A 24,343-nucleotide genomic window follows, 5' to 3' on the forward strand; every position below is an offset into this window, starting at 1 on the left:
CAAGGTTCTAGATTTATTTCCAGTTCTTTCTTCCACCTGTACACAGACATAGTATAACCTCTCCAAATTTCTTTGGGTTTTGGAATTTGTGTTCTAATACTCTGCTATATCAAGGATTGAGTGGTGGCATAGTTCAAAGTCTTACCTATTGGCCTATAGTTTTTAAATCCTGATTTACTTTGAGAGAGAAAGAGAGTGTGGTTGACTGGGGTAGGGTCAGAGGGAGAGGGAAAGAGAGAATCCCAAGCAGGCTTTCCGCTGTCAGTGCAGAGCCTGTTGCCTGGGCTTGATCTTATAAACTGTGAGATCATGACCCGAGCCAAAATCAAGAGTTAGATACTCAACCTACTGATTCACCCAGGTGCTACAGGTGGGCAATTTCTGATGTTATGTTAGTTCCCAGCATTTTTCCACATTGTCAATGAGGTAGATGCACAACAATTTACCAGAGGAGGGGCACCTGGCTGGCTCAGTTGGAGGAGCGTGTGGCTCTTGATCTAGGGGTCTTGGGTTAGAGCCCCACATGAGGTGTAGAGATTAGTTAAAATAAATTTTAAAAACTTAAAAAAAAAAAAAAGAACACCTTCCCAGAGGAAATTCAGTTCTTGCTCAAGTTCTGAGTAGCATCATCTTGCAGAATGGTTGAACATTTCTCATATTGGATCTGATGTCACATGAGATGCTGGCAACAACAAATTCTCTTTCTGAGCAGAAAACACTTGGTGAGATACCACTTTTACCCTTTGGCCAAAGTACTCAGATTCTCCTTTCCCAAATGACTCCTATCATTCACATTTAAAGCTATTTTTAATTGGGGTGCCTTGGTGGCTCAGGCAGCTAAGCCTCAGATTTCACTCAGGTCATGATCACACGGCTCACGAGTATGAGCCCCACTTCAGGCTCTGTGCTGACAGCTCACAGCCTGGAGCCTGCTTCGTATTCTGTGTCTCCCTCTCTCTCTGCCCCTCCCCTGCTCATGTTCTGTCTCTCTCTTTCTCAAAAGTAAATAAATATTTAAAATATATATTTTTTAAAGTAACATGGGTTGCATTATGTTTATGCTAGGCCATCTCAAATCATTTTTAAAGACAACTGAAATATGAGCTATAAATTCAACAAAAATAAAGCCATGGAAGATGGTGTTTTCCTTCTATAAAAAAAGTTGTATTATTTTCTTGCTTAAATTGAAGAAAGTCTCTTGGAATCACTGTTCTCATTTTATAAATCATTCACTGCGTTTTTCAATTATTCTACAGTATTACTAAATGACTAATAAAATATGTATTACATTAATAATTGAAATCTTAACTGCATTGGGAAAATGTAAATGTGTCATATTATGTGAAGAAATGTTGAAATCTTGCCATAAATAGTTCCAGTCAAGCCTGAAGAACTGTTATTAGTATTTCATTTATTAATGTCTAAGTAATCTGCATTTTTGATAATTTGAGTAAGCCTTAAGCCTGTCAAAATTTGCCATTTACTTTTCATTTCCCCTCAATTACTTTTGACATTTTGTTTTCCATTTAGCAAGTAAGCAAGCTTCCATTCTTGGGGATGTTACTTAATAGATACCACATGTACAAGGCCATAAGTAAACACCATTTACTGCAAAACAGGTTAATAACAGTGCAAATATTGTTGCTATAGTTCTATATAATGCAAATAAGAACAAACTGTTGTAGCAATTATTTGAATTCACCAAAAAACGACGAGACATCTTGCCTCAGGTGGGGAGTAACACAAACTTAAATTTGTACTTCTCTCCCTTTGAGGAAGGAAGCATTAACAATTGTGGGAGCTGCTCATTTTACTATACAGCCAAATGCCACCAACAGGAGGGAATACTTAGGAGACCAGTTTGAATTAACACGTTTGCAAAGTTAGGGAAAGTATAAACACATCTGATGTTAGAGAAGAAAAAAGAAAAGAGAAGAGAGGAAAAGAGAAAGGAAGAAAGGAAGGAAAGGAAAGGAGACAAAAGAAGACAAAAGAAAGGAGAAAGAAAAACCTGTGTATACAGTGCTTGCTTGCAACCACTCTTTTTAAAATTTCCTCGATAGCTCCATTTGTAGAAATAGCATCCAGGTCCACACTCTAGATGTGGTTCTCTACAATGATAGCTTATTTATATATCAATAAAAAAAATCTGAGCGTTGTCTGATGCAGGTTAATAAACAAAATGTGATCATTTTTCCTGAAAAAGTTGCAGTATGTGTCTTGGGGCTGACAGAAAATAAAAATGATAATAGTTTCTTAGGTACTATTAGTTCAAAAGAAGACAAATAAGGAAGCTATCACATGCCCCTATTTAGTATGAAAGGATCTAACTTTGGACCAGAAAAGGAAGGCTAGGGAAGGGAAATTGAAAAGAGTTATAAAGACAGCAGGGAAAATCAGAGTTGCTAATTTGTATAAAGAAGATATTAGAAGATTGTTTTTATCAGACCAAGAGGTCCATGTTACTTATAGTAACTTTAAAAGTTAAGAAACATGTTACATAATAATAAGCCGCTCAAAGAAATATTTAGTTGTTATTGATGTAGCTTTATGTCTTTATGGAATTTCAGAAAACATTGGTTGTAAAGTTTGTTTCTTTGGGTAGTTTTAGAAGTTGTTTAACTTATGTACTCTTTATATACAACAGACATTAAGCACTGGTATATGGCAAGTATTGCACTAGGCACTGGGGATATTCATATAATTCCTGCCTTCAAGGATTTTACAATACCTGCTATTTGTGTAGTAATTTAAATTTGAAGAATGCCTTCACTTGCTTTTAATTGAAGAATGCCTTCACTTATTTTTAATTGTTGCTGTATTCCATGTTTCCATGCATTCTTTGGGCAACATGACCTTGCTATTTATGGTGATGAAATTTTTTTTAAAGGGGGGTCATTTTTTAAATGTGAGGAGTTATAATACAAATAGCATAATGATGACTCTCTCAGCTTGTGGGCCCATAGCAAAATACCATGAATTGGGTGGATTCAACAACAGAAGTTTATTTTCTCACAGTATGGGAGGCTCAAAGTCTGAGATGAGGGTGCCAGTGGGTAGGGTTCTGGTGAGAGCTCTCTTCCTGGTCTCCAGATGGCTGCCTCCTGGGTGTATTCACACATAGTGGAGAGACAGGGAGCAAGTTTTCTGAAGCCTCTTCTTATGAGGGCACTAAGCCCACTATGAGGGTCCCACCCTCACGACCTCATCTGGACCTAATTACCAGCTAACAGCCCCATCTCCAAATATCATCGTAATGAGTTTAGGACTTCAAAATATGAATTTTAGGAGGACACAGTTCAGTCCATACCATTGACTCACATGCCCCATTTGAAAAATTCAGTGTTTTTTTTTTTTTTTGGCCATATTTGCTTCAGAAAAAAAAAATTTTTAATAACAAGTTCATAATTGAAGTTCTCTTTATACGTCTCTCCAATCATGCCACTTTGCTTATACAAATGTTACCCTGTCTTTATATTTTGTGTGTTTTTTCTGTCTAAGTTTTAATACTTTATATATCTGTCAATAATATTTAATATTGTGATGTATGCTTTCATACATTATATAAAAAGGTATGATTTATAACTCATCCTCTATATATTAGAATATATAGTATGTATATACAGATATAAATAATATAATATGATATAATATATAATTAATATATAAGGGACTCTTGAGAATCAGTGCTCAACATATGCTATTTATTTCATATCCAGGACTCATGGGTCCAAGAAGCTAGGGGTGGGAATGGAAGTGGCTCCACTCACTATTACCCTTAGTGGTCCACCAGCAAAAATTTTCCTTCCTGTCCTCACCATTTTCTGTTTTGCTGGTCTAGAGATCTTAGTTTCAAAGGAAGAAAGGCTTCCAGCAGGGGACACTGAATGATTCCATTGAACTGGAAGTTAAGACTGACTCTAAATCAATAGTCAAAGTAGGGAGTTATTATACTGGTGGGGGAATGGTTCCAATTTCCAGGAGGAAATTGAGCTGGTACTATAAAATGAACGTAAGGAAGAGAATGTCTGAAATACAGAAGCTCTGTTAGGCATCTCCTACTACTACCATGCTCTGTGGTTAGAGTCAGTGGAAAATTACAACAACCCAATTCAGGCAGGACTACTAATAGCCTAGACTCTTCGTGAATGACTATTTGGGTCTCTGTAGCAGGTAAAGAGCCATGTTCTGCTGACATGCTTCCTGAGGGCTAAGACAATATGGAATGGATAGAGGTGGTTATTAATACCGTCCACAACCAGGTGATCAGTTTCAGAAACTAGAACTATAATCGTTATGACTATTTCTTCCTTATTCTACTATGAATATATTTGTGTGTGTCTCTGTACATGTAGACATACTGTTTTTCTTCTTATATAAGATGTATTAACTTTGCATCATGGTATTTAAGTTTTGTTAACTTTACATCATAGTATTTAAGTTACAGGATATGAGGGAAAAGGGATTATCACCCAAGGAGTTTGCATCATCTTCTGGTAAAAGAATTAGTGGATTTTGGGTTGCACACGGGATAGTTGTATCATATTAGGCAGAAGTATATTTGGATTGTGTCATTAGAGATTAAATATGGTTTAAGGAGACGTGTAGGGGTGCCAAGTTCACAACAAGTGCTAGACTGTGATGGGTAGTTTTATGTGTGAACTTGACTAGGCTATGTTGCCCATTTATTTATTTAATACCAATCAAGATGTTATGAAGCTATTTTTAAAATGTGATTAATATTTACTCATTAGACTTTGAGTAAAGCAGAGTATTTCCCATAACATGGGAGAATCACATTCAATAAGTTGAATGCCTTTGGACCAAAGACTGAAGTTTCCTCAAAAAGAAGCAATTGTCTGAGAATTGCAGTATAAAAACTCTGCCTGCTGGGGCGCCTGAGTGGTTCAGTCAGTTAAGCATCCACCTCCGGGTTTCAGCTCAGGTTGGTATCTCAAGATACTTGGGATCAAGACTTGTATCAGGCTCTGTGGTGACAGCTCAGGACCTACTTGAGATTCTTTCTTTCTCTGCCCCTCCCTTTCTTGTGCATGCTAACTCTCTCTGTCAGAATAAAGAAGGAAGAAAGAAGAAGGACGAAGGAAGAAAAAGGAATAAGGGGGAAGGGGAAAAGGGGGAGGGGAAGTAGGGAGAAGAGGGAGAAGAAGGAGGAGGAGGAGGAGGAGGAGGAGGAGGGGAAGAAGGAGGAGGGAAAGAAGGAGGAGGGGAAAGGGGTGGAGGAGGAGGGGAAGGAGGAGGAGGAGGAGGAGGAAGAGGAGGAGGAGGAGGAGGAGGAGAAACAACTCTGCCTGTTGGCTTGCCCTGAAGATTTCAACCTCAAGAATGCAATATCAATTCCAGCCTGAATTTCCAGCCTGTCACTCTACAGATTTCATAATTGCCTGTCCTTACAATTGCATAAGCCATTTTCTGAAAATACATCTGTCTATCCTATTCATTCTTTTTTTTCCTCAGGAGCACTCTTACAACCTTATATTCAGTAGCCCTGATGTACTTACTTGTTTTAATAATTTACATGTAGAATTTTTTGGATTTTCTCACTGTGAAGAGCAAAACAGTTTTGTTTCTTTCAATGCCGTAGACATTTTATTTTCTTTTCTGTCTTGCTGTAATTGCTTGGGAATCCAATAAAATGTTGGACATATTGTTGATAATAGAATATTTATTAGTGAGAAAGACTGAAAATTTATAATTTTATATTTTGCTATGCATTTTTGTAGATATGTTTAGCATAGAAGAAAGTTTTTTGGGTTTTTTTGTTTTAAAATGTTTTTAAATTCAGTTTTATGAAAACTTTGCTAAAAAAAATAAAAGTTTTTCTAAGTAATGAATATTAAAGTTTGGCTAATTCTTTTTCTGAATAATAACATTTCTAATTTATTTGTTGATGTGATTAAATACACTGATTGGTTTTCAAAGGTTGACTCATTCTAGAATTACTGGGATAACACCTTCCTCAATGGAATATTATTTTTATTTTTTTCTAGATTTGGTTTTGGCATCTTTAACCACATTGTGGTTAATATTATTTTTAGTCATTGCTTTATAGCTCAGTGTTTAATCATAATTTTTAGAATATTCTGTATTTATTTTGTATTTTTCCTTGAATTTCTGTTAATTTTTGTCTCATAAAATTGAAGCTATAAAACTAGGTATTTAGAATTGTTATATCTTTCTGGCCAATTGAACCTCTTATTACCCATGAATATTTTCTTTTCATCTCTTTAGTAATGCTTTATACCTTGTAATATACTTTGTGATAAATCACTATAGTTGCTTTGTTTGCTGTTTCTGCTTTTCATATTTTTCTATTTGTTACTTTCAATTATTTTCTTAACTTTGTTTTTAGATATATTTCTTCCAACACACATAGAGTTGTTGCTGTTGATAAATACAGTATGAAAATCTTTGACTTTAATAAGGAATTTAATTTAACATATTAACATTTACTGTAATTACTGACATATTTGTGTTTAAATCTACATTTTACTATTTTCTTATATTTTCCATATTTTATATAAACATATTTCCTCAACTTTGTACCTTCTTCTGGTGTGACTTTTTATCATTTAATCTCAGTCCATGAGCTTAAAATTATGACTGATCACATGGAAGTCAGAATTAACCCTATGCATAACTTTTTACCACTACTCAAGACTTGAGCATCAAACTCTCCTTGACTCGAAACTCAATAAATAGCTGTCTTTTCAGAAAGACCCAAATGACAAATGCCAGTGAATAAAGAATGCCAGTACATGAGGGTATAATTGAAATAATCAACCATAAAAATAATATTTTCTGGGGCAGCTGGATGGCTCAGTCAGTAAAGCATCTAACTCTTGATTGCGGCTCAGGTCATGATCTCATGGTTCATGAGTTCAAGCCCCGCTCCAGACTCTGCACTGACAGCATGGAGCTTGCTTGGAATTCTCTCTCTTCCTCTCTTTCCTCCTCCCCTGCTCATGCTCTCTCTCTCTCTCAAATCAAATAAATAAAATTTTCAAATAATTAAAAAAAATATTTTCCAGAAACTTGAAATTTTACCTTAAAAATACATATGAATGTCCTCACAGTATACCTGTTTGCTTTAACATTTAAAAGTATGTTAGATAACCATTAAGAAAAAAATAATTTAAAAAATAAATGCAAACAACTCCTCTTTGTTACTTAGAGTAATCCTGTATCATCCACTCCTTTGAGTCCCCCAAAGTAAGATGGATGGAAAGATTGATCTGACATTTTGAGATCATCACTTTCAATGTTCTACTTTTCAGACTCAATATCACAGTACTTAAAAAAGCTAAGTTTGTAGAAGTGGAAGTTTACCAATGTGTACTTTTTGTTCACTGTTTTTTAGGCTCTCAGACTAATCATGAAACACTAACAGAAATATGCTGGCTTTGGCAGAGATAAAAGTTGTATAATTCTGGAGTTGGACAGGCTTCTATCTCAGTCACTTCCTATCTAAGTAGCCAACCACATTGTTTGGCACAGCCTTGGCACTCAGGAAATGGACATTGTTGTGATGGTGTTTTTTATATGATTTTCTTTAGTTTTGAATTTTGCGTATCTTAATGATACCTAATATCTTAGTCCCAGAAAGAATGTGATGCAATTTTCAGGACAGCTCCTTCCTTTAGAAAAACTAATATCTAACTTTCAGTGTCATTTGCCTAATATTTTTCATTTCTTTCATTTACTCTTCCAAAAATACAGTTAAGAAAATGAAAAGCAAATGACAGCCTGGTAGAAACTATCCAAAACACATCTGTCAGACAAAAGATTTGAATCAAGAACATGTAGAGTTCCTACAAATCAATTCCAAAAAAAAAAAGAAAGAAAGAAAGAAAAAGAGAAAAAAAGCAGACAATCCAATCAAAGAAGAAACAAAAGACATCAACAGATACCTCAAAAAATAGTTTAAATGGTGAATAAAAACGTACTCATTGTTAGAAAAATTCAAATTAAATACACAACGAGATATTACTGCACACCTGTTAGAATGCCTAAAATTAAAAAGGCTGGCTATACCAAGTGTTTGAGAAAATGGAACATTTGGAACTCTCATACAATGCTCAAGGGAAAGGAAAATTGAATAATCACTTTGGAACAGAGTTTGGCAATTTCTTAAAAAGTTAAAATCACACTTTTCTATGGCTAGTCATTCTATTCCTAGGTTCATGATCTATAGAAATGAATGCTTATGTCTATACAAAGACTTGCACCTAAATGTCCAAAGCACCTTTATTTGTAATACCAAAGACTGGAAATGACTCAAATGTTCCTCAACAGATGAATTGATACACAATTGCAGTGTGTCATACAATAAAAAGTACTTAACTGTTAAGGGACTGTTGAGTGATCTAGCACCGATGGGTAGCTTCATGGTTAGAGAGAGTGGCTATAAAAAATGTAATTAGTTATGAAAATATTGTCATCTAAGTATGAAGCAGACAAATTGAAATGTGGCTGCCACTTATAGTTCTCAAAAGAAAACTGATTTCCTGGCAAGTAGTTATTCATTTTAGTGAATCCTGAGGAGACTTATAATAAACTCTCTCTCTCTCTCTCAAAGTAAATAAATAAAGACATTTAAAAAACCTTAGCATATGTCCATATCATGTTTTGGCTATTTTCTTTCAATGCTAATTTGAAGCAAATAATGAATGACCTGGCTTTGTTATTTGTAGTATTACACAAATATAAGTGTGTTTAACATTTTTGTGATAATCTTGTCAAATAGTATATATATTTTTAATTTTTTTAACGTTTATTCATTTTGAGAGACAGATCGTGAGTGGGGAGGGGCAGAGAGAGAGGATGACACAGAATTGGAAGCAGGCTCCGGGCTTTGAGCTGTCAGCACAGAGCCCAATGCGGGACTTGAACTCAGCGGACTGCAAGATCATGACCTGAGCCAAAGTCAGACGCTTAACTGACTGAGCCACCCAGGTGCCCCTCACATATAATATTACTTTGTGTGATTTTTAAAGTATAAATGCTATACTTACATTTTTAAAAATTTGACACTAATTACAATGTAGTTTTAAGCACAACTGATATGAACAAAGTTGCATAATAAATTGATCTGCCTCTTATTTTTGTTTAACATCTGTTTTGTTTGTTTGTTTGTTTGTTTGTTTGTTTGTTTCCAAACAAACAGGTTCCTCTCCCTTGGGCTTATGTCCCGAGAAGCCTCTGAACCCAATTAGCCTTGCTTTCCTTCACCTCTGCTTCTTCAGGACTTTTCAGAATTTCTCAAGCATTAAGGTAAAGGCTGTTTCCAAATTCAGAATTCCTTAAAGAAGGAGTCATTTAGTGCTCCTACTAAATGCTTTCCCACTGCTTCAGGTGCATATTGGATGTACTTGCTGACCCGTTTGTGGTTGTAGAGACCATGTTACAAGTGCTGGCTGGTGAGTTGTGAGTAGAACTGATCAGTATCAGGGTAGGGATCTGGGCACCTCCTTGTGACTTTCAGACCCATTTAGGATTTTTTTTTCTTTAGGAATGATGATAAGAGAAGTCTCTGAATGACTGATGAACAGAAGCCCTCTGCCCCACTGATAGACCTGTCACATAAGTAAGAAAATAATGAAAACTTTTATGATTTTAAATCACTATGACTTGGAGGTCATTTGCTACCACAGCATGAAGAGCCTGTCTTGAATTGATGATATGGCATCGTAATATTACATTGTTACAGTGGCATTGCTTTAATATTCTTAGGAATGACTCTAATGACTCTAATGGTAGAATTTTTGCCATCGGAAAGGGAGCAAGAGATCCCATGCTGGGGAGTAATACACCTGAAAGCATGTTATATAAACAGCTACATTTTCAGCCTATCTGCAGGGTTGGTGGCTGATGATGAATATTCTGTGTTTTCATTTTTTGCTTGAGACCAAAAATGCAGGGTGTCAACTGAAGACTATATCTCCTTCAAATATTTTTCTTTTCACGGCAATTTCTTAACATTCTGATTCTCAGACATTAAAAACAAAGGCAGCTGGTGGAAGCCATTGGACTGCAGGACCTGCTACTTGAAGCACAACACCACAGGAGGCTTTTTTTCTGTCTCTGACAATCGGGATTAGTGCAAAAAGAGGTAAGTGGAAGCTACTTCACAATTATCACAAGGCTTAGAAATAAAATGCCCAAGTATACATTGATAACATTGCCCAAGCTTCTCTGAAAAGAATTTCTGAAGGTTAAGTAGGAAAACTAAATCGTTAGAGTGATGACAGCACCTCACCAATAATTCTGTAAAATATGACTAATAGTATTGGAACAAGAATAAAGATTTTAGATTTTTTGGTGGGAAGGGAACACACACAAACACAATGACTAGTCTTCGGTTATAGGCAAATCAGATCTAAGTGCTTAATATGAAAATCAGTTACCTGCCAGAGACTCAAAAACTTTTTACGAATAATTTTTCAAAGGCACTGTCAAATCTTTCCGTAAATAAAGCGAGATGTCAAATCAGCAAAGAATTAAATGTATTTATTAAAAAAAAAAAAAAAGCTCAAGCAGAAGGGCATCTGATGTTTTACAGACATTCCAACACCTTCAGGAAATTTGAACTCACACCAAAGGGTCTGATAGTCATTTGAGTCTCCATCTGTAACTGGAACATGTGTGCACACAATGTACATTGAATCACTCCAGTGGAAAAAAAAACACCCTGGTTTTAAATTATAGAAGGCTTCAACCATTCTTCTTAACCACAAAGTCTTTGGCAGCTTGACACAGAGTGACTTAGAGTGATCTGGTCAGAAAGCTTCCTTTGGTGCTAGAAGCCACAGTGCTGAGCTACAAGCAACTGCTCCTCCAGGGACAGTGACTGCAAAGTAACCCAGAAGAAGTCTGAGACTGAGGGACAGTTTTGGAAGCAAACGAAGAGAGGCATTACTTGTTCTGATGTGTGGCACATAGTCACTTCTCAGTCTAATAATTTGCTTCATGTTGTCAGCTAGATGCCCGGATTTGGATGTGCTGAAGTTAATTTTCACATTTGTTTTTTTGTAGCCAAACGTATCCGTGCCATATCCAAGTTCTTGAAATATATAAAACAGTCCTCTAATTTATATTGTGGGCGTAAAATAATTGGAAAGCTTAGATTTCACTGGAATAAATTCACTATCAGATTGTTTATGAGAAATCTATGTTAAAGGCATTAAGTTTTTGGCTACAGTTTATTATAATTTTCTTGTACCGGATAGGTGCTACCTAACATGCATCATCTCATTTACTCTTTATGGCAAACCTGCTATTATTATCCCCATCCTACGGGTGAGAAAACTGAGTTTTAACAACATTGCCCCTTGCTCAGTGTCACGTAGCTTGGAAACAGGCAAAAGGCAGCCTCCAAACTCAGTCCTAATTCTTAACTCCTGTTCTTTGTTGCTGTCTTAGATACTTCCTCCTTTTGTACTTTTATAAAGTACTAGTTTCTCTTAAAAGGAGCACCTGGGCATCTTTGAACATGATAATTAGTACTCATATCAGGGTTTTCCTTGAATGGAGATGCAAATGGTTGAGTGCTCGAAAGCACAGACTCTGAAGCAAGGACCACCATTTCCTCGCTGTGAGATGGTGAGTCGATGGCGTACATCCCTGTAATTCCATTTCTGTGCCATATAGCCTTCTTGGGGAGATTCATTTACTTTATATTTATAAAGCCCTAACGCTGTTCAGCAGATAGTATGCAAATGTAGGTGTTACTACTAGCATTAATGTGTCTGTGAATATCATAGTCACATATCTGAATAAATCATAACTCACAGACGAGTTATCCCAGCTCAGCCATCTAAATGACACCAAAAGCCTTTTTCAGGTTAAGTAGAAAGCCTCACTGCAGCTGTGACTCCAAGAAGTCCCAGCCCTGAGCAGGACACAATGAAAAAGTGATAGTGTCCCACACACTGACTCCTAAGCTTTTAACTCAAACTCTGCTCCCTGCCCCCCTCAAAAAGAAACATGACATAGTAATCCCTTTCTGAACTTTATCTTACATTTCAACAACTCTTTGGGCCATCTCAGTTGCTACAGTTCAAATTTCCTGCTGGTCAGGTAGCACCAATATCTGCATTTCCCTTTTATTCCCGGCACATCATCTCAGGGCTTTCTTCACTGAGGACGCACTTCCAGATTTGGGGTGAAAATTGAAACTGTAGAGCAGCAGAGGGACAGCAGAGCGGGGAACATGGAAGGACTCATTAATCAGGATCCAGAACTGCCACTGATTACAACTCTGGGAAGTGGGGCACATTCTTCCCTGAGGGTGAATGTGCTAGTGCTGGCCTTCTTTCTTCTTTTCTCTTTTCCTGTGGTGCCTCAAAAAATGTGCATGCTCTGGCTCCTAGCCAGTGGGGTGATTTCTTTGTTTAAGAGAAAGTGTAAAGTATTTTCACATTAAATGAAGAACTTCAGACATCTCCAGGAATCTTTCCTTCAAGGGCTTGTTAAAATCCAACAAAGACCCATTTGTACTTTAAGAGAAGCTCTTCTCCCTTCTCTGGGTTGCCTTGGGGATTTTCATTTCTTTCTGCAACATTACTCCATTTTGTTCCTCTTCTCAGAAGAATTATGGTCAAATGCATTTAAAAAATTTTTTCTTCAACCCTTGTATCTCTGTTTATTCTTATTTAATCTGTGTTATTAGTATTCATGTTAAAAAACAAAACCCAAAGACATCTGAGTTGATTTTAACTGCTTCCACCCTCACTGGGGGTGACAGAAATGTTTATTCTTGATTTTTAAAGTCACAAAAATCATGAGAGATTTACTAAGAATACTAGTTTTTTCTGAGTTTGTGGCTCCTCATTCCAAATTTTGTAAGACTCCTAGGTATCTCGAGTCTTCACAAGAGGTATCAGGAAATAAATTTAGGAGTAAATATCTAAATGAAAGGTAATTGCTGTAATTATAATTATCAGGGCATACACATATACCTTGCCTTTTTGAGTGGTGAGTAAAAAATATTCTTCACAAGCATGAAGAAGATTGTAAATTGTGCAAATATCTTCTCCCATTCTGTGGGCTGCCCTTTACTTTTGTTGATTATTTCCTTCACTGTGCAGAAGCCACATTATAAACTTTGGGAAGTTAAGAGTTCGTTTGTTGCTGTGTCCTCTTTAGCCAGCAGAGTGCCTCCCATATATTAGACCCTCAAAACATGCTGTCTGGAGGAATAAATGAATAAACTTAAAAATGATAAAATATCCAGTCTTAAAAATCGATTTGACTTTGTTATTTTCTCTCTTATTATTAAGCACTTGAACTTGTTCCCACCACCATTTGTATGTTAATTCACCATAGACTGTACACCATGACACCTTTAGTAAGGAAATGAATGCGGCATTTCCCCCTAATGTGGTGGACTCACATTGTATTTCCCGGTCTTCTTGAGTATCATGTCCGAAGGATCGATGCTGCGTAGACATTTAGGTCTACATGGCTGCATGGCCTATCTGTAGTTGTTGTCAGTAGCCTTCTCAGAATTGTACCCCGTGGCACATTCAATCCTATCCCTTTAGTGTAACATGAAGAAGTAGACTTTATTATTGTTGGAAAATTCCCTCTTGATACTAAAAAAAAAATGTTTAAATGAGGTCATTTCCTGCTTAAATACATTTCAGTAATTCCTCTGAGGTAATATCAGCTAATTAAGGTGCAAGACGGTGGTTTGTTTTCTCACTGCATAAAGAAGATGAAAATAATGCCATTCATATGATTTAAGTAACTGAAAAATTACTTGTTTGGAACATGTTGTAGACCGTCTGTTCGAACTTGGGGGGAACATTTAAACAGGGAAACTGGAAACTATTTATCTTAAATAAATCTATCATCTGTCAGTCAATTGATCCTCTGTCTAAACTATTTATGAGATGAGCAGCCAAGGTTGAGAACCACTCCCATTACAAACTGATTCTTCCTTAAGGAGGCTCTTTTTCAAAAGTCCTCTCAATGAGTGGCTTTTTCTCTTGCACATTCTAATACCACAGGGCCTGGAGATGGGGAAAATGCACTTTGCCACTTCCAGGCAATCTTTCCTCCTTCTTTCATCAATCCTTCCAGTTTTAAAGTTCATGCTGTGAGCTCCTATTACCCTTCCTTATTGCACTCCTTTATGTATCTCCAGGTCATTCTCTCTTTTCCTTTCAAGAGATAAAAATCACTGTGTCCTGGGGCGCCTGGGTGGCGCAGTCGGTTAAGCTAAGCATCTGACTTCAGCCAGGTCACGATCTCGCGGTCCGTGAGTTCGAGCCCCGCGTCAGGCTCTGGGCTGACGGCTCGGAGCCTGGAGCCTGTTTCCGATTCTGTGTCTCCCTTTCTCTCTGCCCCTCCCCCGTTCATGCTCTGTCTCTCTCTGTCCCCAAAATAAATAAACGTTAAAAAAAAAAAAATCACTGTGTCCTAAACTACTCCCGTTTTATCCTTGGTCATATAATGCTTCCGTCTAGCTTCTCAGTGCCTTGACCTTACGTCCCCTAAAAGGGCCATCTTCTATCAACACAGGACATCAATACTCAGGTTATAGCATATAATTTCTTTGTACTAACAACTCTTAATTTCCAAAGCTTTCCATTTCAGGAATCTGTCTCCGTGACCATTACCTTTTGTCTTTCTAATTCACACATATTTGTATTCTACTGGGACCAAAGTCAATTGCTCACACCACTTTTTCACTGTCACCCAGTTGTCATTGTCCCTTTCTTATTCACCCAATTTACATCTTGTGACCCATCCTTATAATTACTCCCTCTTCCCTTGCATTGTGTCTGTCTTACAGAATTTCATCCATGGCTAATCCATGGTTAAATCCATCTCTCTGCCTACTCCACATCTGCTCCCATACAGCTGAATACGGCTGCAGAAAATCACAACCATAATGACTGTCTTCCTTTAAATTTATGATCTCTAATCTCAAGTGGGCTCTTAATGCTGCCTGGCAATCATATTATATTTCCCTAGTACATTCATTCTCCCACTCTCCCTGAAAAATACTTCCTACTTTTTCTTCTTTCCTCAAACTTCTAATACTTCCTTTTAAATCCTAAGTCCCAGCTGATGACTGCTTCCCGAGAAAATAGAAACAAGCAGAAAAGAGCTTCCACAGCCCCTCCTTTCATCTGTTGCTTTGACAGTGTTTGACTTAAGCGTGTTCCTATCTAAAGACAATTCCTCCACTTGGCTTTCTCTTCTATTTATAGACGTTGTTCTCCTTCCTGTGTCATTTCCCTCCACTTTCTACTGCGTCATTTATATCAGTGTACAAACATGCTCTTATTTCTCCCATCTTAAAAAATGACTTTATTGACCCTGTCCCCAATTAGCTTCCACTGTTTCTTATTTATTTTTGTATAAAAACTTTCAAAATGTTGTCTGAATTAACAGTCCCCAATTCTTCTCCTACCTTTGTCTTTTAAACCCTTTCCAGTCAAGTTTTGAAGTCACCACTCTAATGAAATAGCTTTTATTAAATCACCAGGGCCCTCCATAGTGCTAAATCCTAATCAGGTTTTGTGTACTATCTCACTTGACCCAACATCAAAATTTGATATAGTGGATCACTCCCTTTTCCTTGAAAGTTTCCCTGTGTGGATTCCAGGATATTACACTCTTTAGGTTTTCCTTTTTTTTTTTTTTTTTTTTTTAACGTTTATTATTTTTGGGACAGAGAGAGACAGAGCATGAACGGGGCAGGGGCAGAGAGAGAGGGAGACACAGAATCGGAAACAGGCTCCAGGCTCTGAGCCATCAGCCCAGAGCCCGACGCGGGGCTCGAACTCACGGACCGCGAGATCGTGACCTGGCTGAAGTCGGACGCTTAACCGACTGCGCCACCCAGGCGCCCCCAGGTTTTCCTTTTTTACCCTCTCTCTCTATCCTCCCTCTACGGCTCTTTGTAGATTGCTCTTAATTTTCCTGACCACGAATTATTCGAGTACACCAGAGCTAAGACTTCAAATTCTTCCCTTCTATCCTTATACTATCTTTACAGTTTTATCTTTTTCATGATTTCAGAAATAATTTTTCTACTGACAACTCTTCAGTGGATATCTCCATCCTGGACTTCTCTCAGCTTAAGTTCTCTCCACTTAGATACCTAATAGGCTCCTCAAACTTAGCAATTCCTAAATCACACTCTTACCCTTCCCACCGACCTGCTCCTCACAGAACCTTCTCCGTATCAGGAGTTGTAACTCCACACTTCCATTTGCTCAAGGCCCAAATCTCTGGAGTCAATTTCTCTCTCTTTCTTTTATAAGCTGCTTTCAGTCCATCACAAACTACTGCTCACTCTATCTCTAAAATACATGTACAATGCAAACATTTTGCATTCCCTTTACTTCTAACAATTTAGTCTAAGTCATTGTTTCTTTTTTTTTAAAATTTTTTTTTTTTTTTCAACATTTATTTATTTTTGGGACAGAGAGAGACAGAGCATGAACAGGGGAGGGGCAGAGAGAGAGGGAGACACAGAATCAGAAACAGGCTCCAGGCTCCGAGCCATCAGCCCAGAGCCTGACGCGGGGCTCGAACTCCCGGACCGCGAGATCATGACCTGGCTGAAGCCGGACGCTTAACCGACTGCGCCACCCAGGCGCCCCTAAGTCATTGTTTCTTGAATGAATAATTATAATATCCTTCTAGCTCGTAATCTCTGTGTTACCCTAATAGTTTATTATCAATATAGCTGACTTACACAGCATACATTCAAACATGTCACTCTTCCACATAAATAGTCCAATGGCTTCTCATCTCACCTGGAGTAAAATCCACAGTGTTTACACTGATCTGCATAATCTGGTCCTGTCTCTATCTCTTTGGTCATCTTTGCTGGTTGCTCCATTCTGGTGATACTGGCTACTCTGCTCTTCTTCTCACACTCTGATGCATAATCTGCCTTCAAAACTCTTGTGCTCATTTCCTCTCCAGAATCCTCTCCAGTTTCTAGCGTAAATATACAGGACTAGCTTCCTTTCTTGATTGTAGTGCAAATAGCCTCAGTGAAGCATTTCCTGGCCACCATAATTAAAATTCCGTTCTCTTTTTATTTTTGTCTGTAATACCTTTCAATATCTAGCTTACTATATATTTTACTTTTTTATTTCATCTATTACCTATTTCCTTTTTATAGAGTATAGACTTCATTCTCTTGTGTTAACTGCTATAGTTCTGGGCATTCAGTAAATATTTGTTGAATGCATACGAACGAATAAATGCATATAATGATGTTTCTGATTACCAACCATGCCAAAGGCAGTATTGAGATATTTGTGTGTGGGGCGGGGTGGGGTAGTGGGGGGTGGGGGAAGGGAAGAATGACAACAAGATACAAAAAGGAAAAAACTGATTTTATTTTATTTTATGAAATTTATTGTCAAATTAGTTTCCATACAACACCCAGTGCTCATCCCAAAAGATGCCCTCTTCAATGCCCATCACCTCCCCTCCCCTCCCTCCCACCCCCCATCAACCCTCAGGTTGTTCTCAGTTTTTAAGAGTCTCTTATGCTTTGGCTCTCTCTCCCACTCTAACCTCTTTTTTGGAAAAAAAATGATTTTAAATGTTTCAAAAAGATTGCAGTGAAATAGAAGACTCTACCTGAGAATTCTGTTAGTATATTCAAGGAGCTAAAACACGAGTACTAATTGTGAAGGAGTCTTTCCTATATTTAAGCTATACAGCTTACATGATACTAATTTTTAAGAATATTCATTCTTTATAAATGTTTAATGAAATGTTAAGGTGAAATTCAATGCATTTTCAAATACTCAATAGCTAAACACCCAGTTTAAATAAAATAGAAAACTAACAGGGCTCTACTAGCAAAGACAGAAATAGAATAATGATTTGGAACTTCTTGCTTAGTGATATTTATTAATTTTATGGTGTTATTCCCTTATGGACTAAAATGGATAATGTAACATTTAGGGCCACAATTAAGTACTACTGTATGAAGTGAAGAAACCTGTCATACATGATGTAAATTCTGCACTTGGAATTTATGTAGAATACTGTACAATTCCATTAGCCCTTACAAGTTCCTTTTTACTCTAATCAGTTATTGGTACTTTATATGCTTGCAGGATTTTTGTACCACATTGTTAATCAGTCTCTGCTGTCTCTCCTGCCAGTAAGTATAGAGTTACTTCTGAAGACTAGATCTTCTTTCTTCAGTGAGTGAAAAGCAACCAGAGACAGCTTGAAGAATTCCAAATGCTGTCAGCACAAAAAAAAAAAAAAAAACAAAAAAACCCCAGATGGAATTAACCCAGCGAGGAGAAAGGAAGTGGAAAAGAGCAGTCACATGAGTTCGTGGGCCTGGCTTTTTATCATGCCTACTCTTGGGGCCACATCAGTGGCCTTGTTTTTGTGCCAGAAGCAGTGCAAGTCATAATTAGAATATGGAATATTGCAAAGAAAGGGGAAAAGGCCCCATCTGTGCAGCCACTTTAACTACAAGCCCAGAACCTGTTTTACAGCTGAGGCACAAAGACTGTATTAATACGTGTGGTTAGTTCTTCTCCATACATACTGTAGATTCATTGTGTCTGCTTTTCCTAGGTGGAGCCAACACAGACGTAAAATATTGTGTTCTCTTTTTGCTGTTACACTTCCTTTCTCACCAGATGCAGCAAACTCCTTCCTAAGCCTTTCTGTCTGTACTGCTCAGCATGTTGACACCAATCAGCTTGCAAGTGAGTCGGCTGTCAGCGCTGGATATTTTCTCCTCCATTGTCACTGGTCTAATGACATCCTCTGGTTTATGCACTTTTCTCTCCAACACCACCATAAGCTAGAATAACTCACTCAGTCTGGGTGTTAGGCACCTCTCCTATAATTCATGCCAAGGAAAGGAAATCCCTAGACTTAAGGACAAATAGTGTAGCATATGTACAGGGTACTGTGCAGTCTCCATGTGTAAACTTTCCATTTTAATATAATGAAATAAAGCATTTCAATGTGTACGGTGATTTTTTTTTTTTTTTTTTTTTTTTTTTTTTTTTTTTTTTTTTTTTTTGCAGATAAGTAGTTAGAGATGAGAGATCCAAGTACAATAGGACCATTATTTCTGAAATCACCATGAGAGTGAGAGTCTTATATATTTAGGTGGATTTTGGAGTCTAGAATGCTATTAGAGTTGAACAAATGATTGTTAATTATTAGTTAAACACAAATGTTTATTGAGTCATAAATCTAACGGATATCTGTGGGAATATTCTTAAGATAACAATAATTTATTGGTACCAGATTTATGAAGATAATTGAGATCCCAGAAGTAAGTCCATGAATATACTCTAAACTATTCTTTGATAAAGGCAGCTAGAACAGACAATAAGAAAAGGATAGTCTCTTCAAGAAATGGTGTTTGAAAAATTCAATATGCATATGCACAAGGAGGATATTGGACCTTTATCTTACATAATACACAAAACTATAAACTCACAATGTGTTACAAAAGGTAAATGTAAGAACTGAAATTGTAGAACACCTGCAAGAAAATATAGAGGAAAAGCTCTTGACATTGGTACTGGCAATGATTTTTTTGGATATTTTACCAAAACACAGGGAACAAATGCAAAAATAAATGAGGCTACATCAATAAAAAACTCTGTTCAGCCTAGGAAATGATAAACAAAATGAAAAGACAACCTATGGAGTGGGAGAAAATATCTTCATTCCACATATCTAACAAGGGGTTAGTATCTAAAATATATAAGAAGCTCATAAAACTCAATAGCAAAAACACAAATAACATGATTAAAAATTGGGCGAAGGACCTGAATAGATATTTTTCCCAAAGAAGACATACATGTATATGAAAAAGTGCTCAATACCACTAGTTATTCAGGAATTGCAAACCAAAACCACAATGAGATATCACTTCACACCTGTTAGGATGTCTTTTATCAAAAAGTGAGAAGATATTAAGTTTTGGTGAGAGTGTGGAGAAAAGAGAACTCTTTTACCTTGTTGGTGGAATGTAAATCTGCATAGCTATTGTGAAGGTTCTTCAACAGTATGAAGGTTCTGAAAAAGCAATCCCACTTCTGAGTATATATCTAAAAGGAATGAAATGAGTATGTTGAAAATATGTCTGCCCACTAATGTTTATTGGATCATTATTTGCAGTAGCCATGGTATGGCATTAACCTGCGTATCCATTAAGAGATGAAAGTGTGGTGTATATATACAGTGGAATATTATTCACCCATAAAAGAGAAACATATTCTGCCATTTGTGACAACATGGATGAAGCTGGAAAACATTATGCTAAGTGAAATAAGGCAGACACAGGAATATAAATACTACATAATCTCACTTACATGTGGAGCCTAAAAAGTTGAACTCATAAAGCCAGAAAGTGGAAAGGTCGTTGCCAGGAGTTAAGAGTAGGGGAAATGGAGAGGGTTGGTGAAAGGGTACACATGTTCAGTTGTAAATTGAGTAAGTTTTGGGAACCTAATATTCAATGTGATGACTGGAGTTAATAATACTCTATACTTGAAATTTGTTAGGAGAGTAGATATTCACATACATGAAGGTGAGTATGTGAGGTTATAGATGTATTAATGTACTTGATAGTGGTAATCATTTCACAATGTATGTGTAATTAAATCATCACATTGTACACCTTAAGTATCCGTTTATTCTTGGGTCAATAATCATCAATCTCAGTGGCTAGAAAGATAATAAGAGCCAACCGTCCATTGTCAGGCTCATTGCAACCAAGTTATCATAGGATTCCTCTCTGTTTATATGACACATCTTAAATATTATGACAAAATCCATGCATGTGTTTACCATGAAATTTCCTCTTCATTGGTACACAGGAATACAATATTTTCTGGCTTTCCTTGAGTTTTGTTGCAACCTGAAGTAGACACTGTTTTTGCCCTGCTCATTCCCTCGGCTCTCTTTAACTAGTCTGTGTGTGCATGCTGCAGCTTTGACATACCTTGCTGCTAACGGCTGACACTTTGAACTTCAGACATTTGCTTTGGGCACTAGTGCTTCCTCACCTGCAAGATGTGGAATGCCCATGACTTTCACATCTCTTTTTATGTTACCACATCCAGTGGCACAGCCCATCATAAATGACTCAAGTGCACTCATACTTGGCTTTCTTCTTCCTCTCATCCGTTACTGATTTGGGGGGAGATCGAATCCTAAATAAATAACTTGGATTTAAATCGTTGGCTTAGGATCTGCTTCTCAGAGAAACCAACCTAAAAATAGTTACTGAGTTCTGATGAATGAAACTGTAAAAGGCAATACATCACTTCTAATCCGAGATACCTAAAAGTGAATGTGCCTCTTCTATTTTTCTCCTTTGACAAGTTTGGAGGCCATGTTTTGAAAGCATCCTGTATTCTTGAGTCATGGTTTGGTGGAGCTTTGTTTCTGAGAACTTCTTTCTCTCTTAGACTTTTATGACTGATAAATAAACCTTGATTATGCAGCTACTGAACCATCAAGGTGGTTCTTTTAAGTTAATGCAACATAGCCTATCGTATCCTGACTAATAAAGCCCTTTTGTTGCTTTTATATATTAATATCTTCCTCCTTCCACTTCCATTTAGATATAAATGTATACATTTATATATTTAGATATATATATTTATATATAATAAATATATATAGAATGTATACATTTATATATTTAGATAATCTGTATATATAGAACAGTGGCTGAATAGCTGGATGGGTTAATGCTCAAATGAATTAATGAAAAGTAAGTAGCAGGAATATTCCCACAATCCAGGTAGATTGACTCCAGTGTCAGAAGTAATAGCTCATATACCTTAGCAAAGTCTGTTACCATGTAAAAATAACCTCATAAAGTCTCATAGTTTTAGGATAAAATCAATACTTAGATCCTTAGAAATATACTGCCAATTCAAAATAGTTGAGTTAGAAAGTCTTATGAGAAGCTGACCAGATTTGTTTTTCAGATATTATACTATTTTCTTGGCCTCTGATCTTGGGGAAGTGTTGGCACATGGCTCCAGTTCCTGCTTCTTAGATTTGCTTCCTGAATGGAGAAACCCTGGGCACTGTTTTCCTTTGTTCGGGTGGTTAATTATGTTTCAGGGTGGTACTCACAGGGCAGAACACTTTTATAGCTACTTGCTTCAATCTGGCCTCTCTGCCAATCCTTGTTCCACTTGTGGTCAGTGAACCCAAACTCTAGAGAGGTTACTTTCCCACCCAAACTGCCCACCCAGGCTGGGAGCTTGCATTTAGCATTCACTTTCCCTGTCAATTTCATCTTTTTCCATTTGCTTTTACTCTCCTCTGGTTCTCATCGAGTTGAACCCAGCATGGTTTTCCCTTAGTTAACTGCTGTGTTGTTCTAGGCATTAATATCATTGTCAGCACAGTTGTGTGAACAAGTTTTATTGGTTATTTTGGGCTTTTTCTGCCAGTAGGAAGACTAAGTCTATAATAGCAATCAAATGCCTCAGAGAACTATTTATTCCATATTTGTCACTTGCCAATTCCATGGAAGAGGATTTCTACTTCCTATTTGGAATAGTACTATTTCTGATTTTACAAATTAGTAGAACATGAATGAAAAGTATAGAAGAGAAAATAAATTCCACCTATAATCCCATAACTCAAAAATAAACACAACTCAAATTTTGATATAATTTTCAGTCTTTTTTATTCCTTAGCATTTATGAATTATTAATATACATATAAACAGATGTACACATACCCATACTTTTTTCTTCAAAATTGAGATTGTAGCACATAAGCAATTTTAATTTAACATCATTGCTTGAATTTCCAAAGTCCTTAATTTATTATTACATGATATGATTTCTAATGACTACAGCAATTTCTTATATGAATGATTCACCTTATATGTAAACCATTCACTTTCTCATGCACATACAGAATGTTTCTCACTTTTTGCTCTTATGGATATTTTCAGATTAACTGTTTATATATATGTCAACATGTGCATGTAAAATTATTTACTTAAGATCATTTTCTAGAATTGTGTTCTCTGGGCAAACATGTACAAAAGCTTTTAGATCTCTTTACTAAAGCAGATTTCTTTCCTACATTGTTTTGACAATATATTTCATACCTTAAATAGCAGGAATCATTATTGTTCATAACCTTCATAAAACATATTAAAATTATATGTCTTTGTGGATGTAATTTGCATTTCTTTGAATAATATATTATTTGTATACTCAGGTCTCAGATTCAGTATCTCCTGTAGATTACTCATATGTTCTTTTTCTTTCTCTTTTCTTCCAAATTGTTGTTGTTTTCTCTTTGTTTGATCTCTTATTTTTCATATTAGAGGCTTTCCTAAAATGCTTGAGAATTCTGGTTTCTTTACTGTTTTTAAGAGTGAAGAGCCTGCAAATCTTGTTATAAGCTCTGTGTGCGTATGATGCCTATTGATCCCGAGATTCATAGAAAGATTGCTAGACCAGGCCATTTGCTGGGACACCCTTTGTGTCAGTCTCTTTACTCTTCTCTTGGTGTGATTAGATTTTCCATGAAAGTTCTCACTGGGCAGGTTGCAGGTGTTCCTCTGGTCTCCCTGGGTTGTTGTTGCTGTTGTTGTTGTTGTTGTTGTTGTCGTTGTTGTTGTTGTTATAGCACACCTGCCCTAAATTTTCTTGATGTCCCTCAGTCCAGAGATCCTCTCTTTCAAGTTTCCAGAGAGTGGGCCCTTAGACATCCCATAGGGCAAGGGACAGGCAGACACAGGGCAGAGTGGGAGAGGGAATCTAGACAGACGTCTGTTCTCATCCAACCTTCAATTTCCCAACCACCTCCCTCTCTCCAAAAGCTACCTGTGGACATTAATTCCTGAGTCTTTTGAAGATTCTATACTGAACTCTAGGACAAAGCACTCACTTATATGCTTTCCAGGCCGTAAAGTCCTGTTTCTATTATTTCTATTCCTATTTTCTCCATCCTTTGGACTTACGTCTACTAAAATCGTGTCTTTTTTTTAAATGTTTTTATTTATTTTTGAAGGAGAGAGAGAGCAAGCAAGCAAGTGAGGGGCAGAGAGAGAGGGAGACACAGAGTCCGAAGCAGGCCCTAGGCTCTAAGTTGTCAGCACTGAGCCCCATGCAGGGTTCGAACTCATGAACCACGGGCATGACCTGAGCTGAAATTGGATGCTCAACCAACTGAGCCACCCAGGTGCCCCTAAAATACTGTCTTTATGATGCAACAGTGGGGTTTCAGGAGACAGAAGTATTGGATGTCCAAAGCCATCTTTGTAGTTAGGCATCTGTCTTATCTATAACACATATGATAAATTATT

General features: G+C 37.0%; 1 long non-coding RNA gene across 3 annotated transcripts in view; it reads left to right on the plus strand.

Moving 5' to 3' along the window:
* LOC147583228 (uncharacterized) overlaps positions 1–24,343 on the plus strand; it is a 264,338-nt gene that overhangs the window by 119,699 nt on the left and 120,296 nt on the right. For all 3 annotated transcript variants that reach the window (XR_015246510.1, XR_015246514.1, XR_015246516.1), the window contains 4 exons: positions 9,185–9,291; positions 9,373–9,437; positions 9,530–9,604; positions 10,012–10,129. This is a non-coding gene — a long non-coding RNA (uncharacterized LOC147583228). The remainder of the gene's footprint in view (positions 1–9,184; positions 9,292–9,372; positions 9,438–9,529; positions 9,605–10,011; positions 10,130–24,343) is intronic.

The sequence above is a fragment of the Puma concolor genome, chromosome A2 (assembly GCF_028749965.1).
Source record: "Puma concolor isolate L17-30 chromosome A2, mPumCon1.1.hap2, whole genome shotgun sequence".
NCBI lineage: Eukaryota > Metazoa > Chordata > Mammalia > Carnivora > Felidae > Puma > Puma concolor.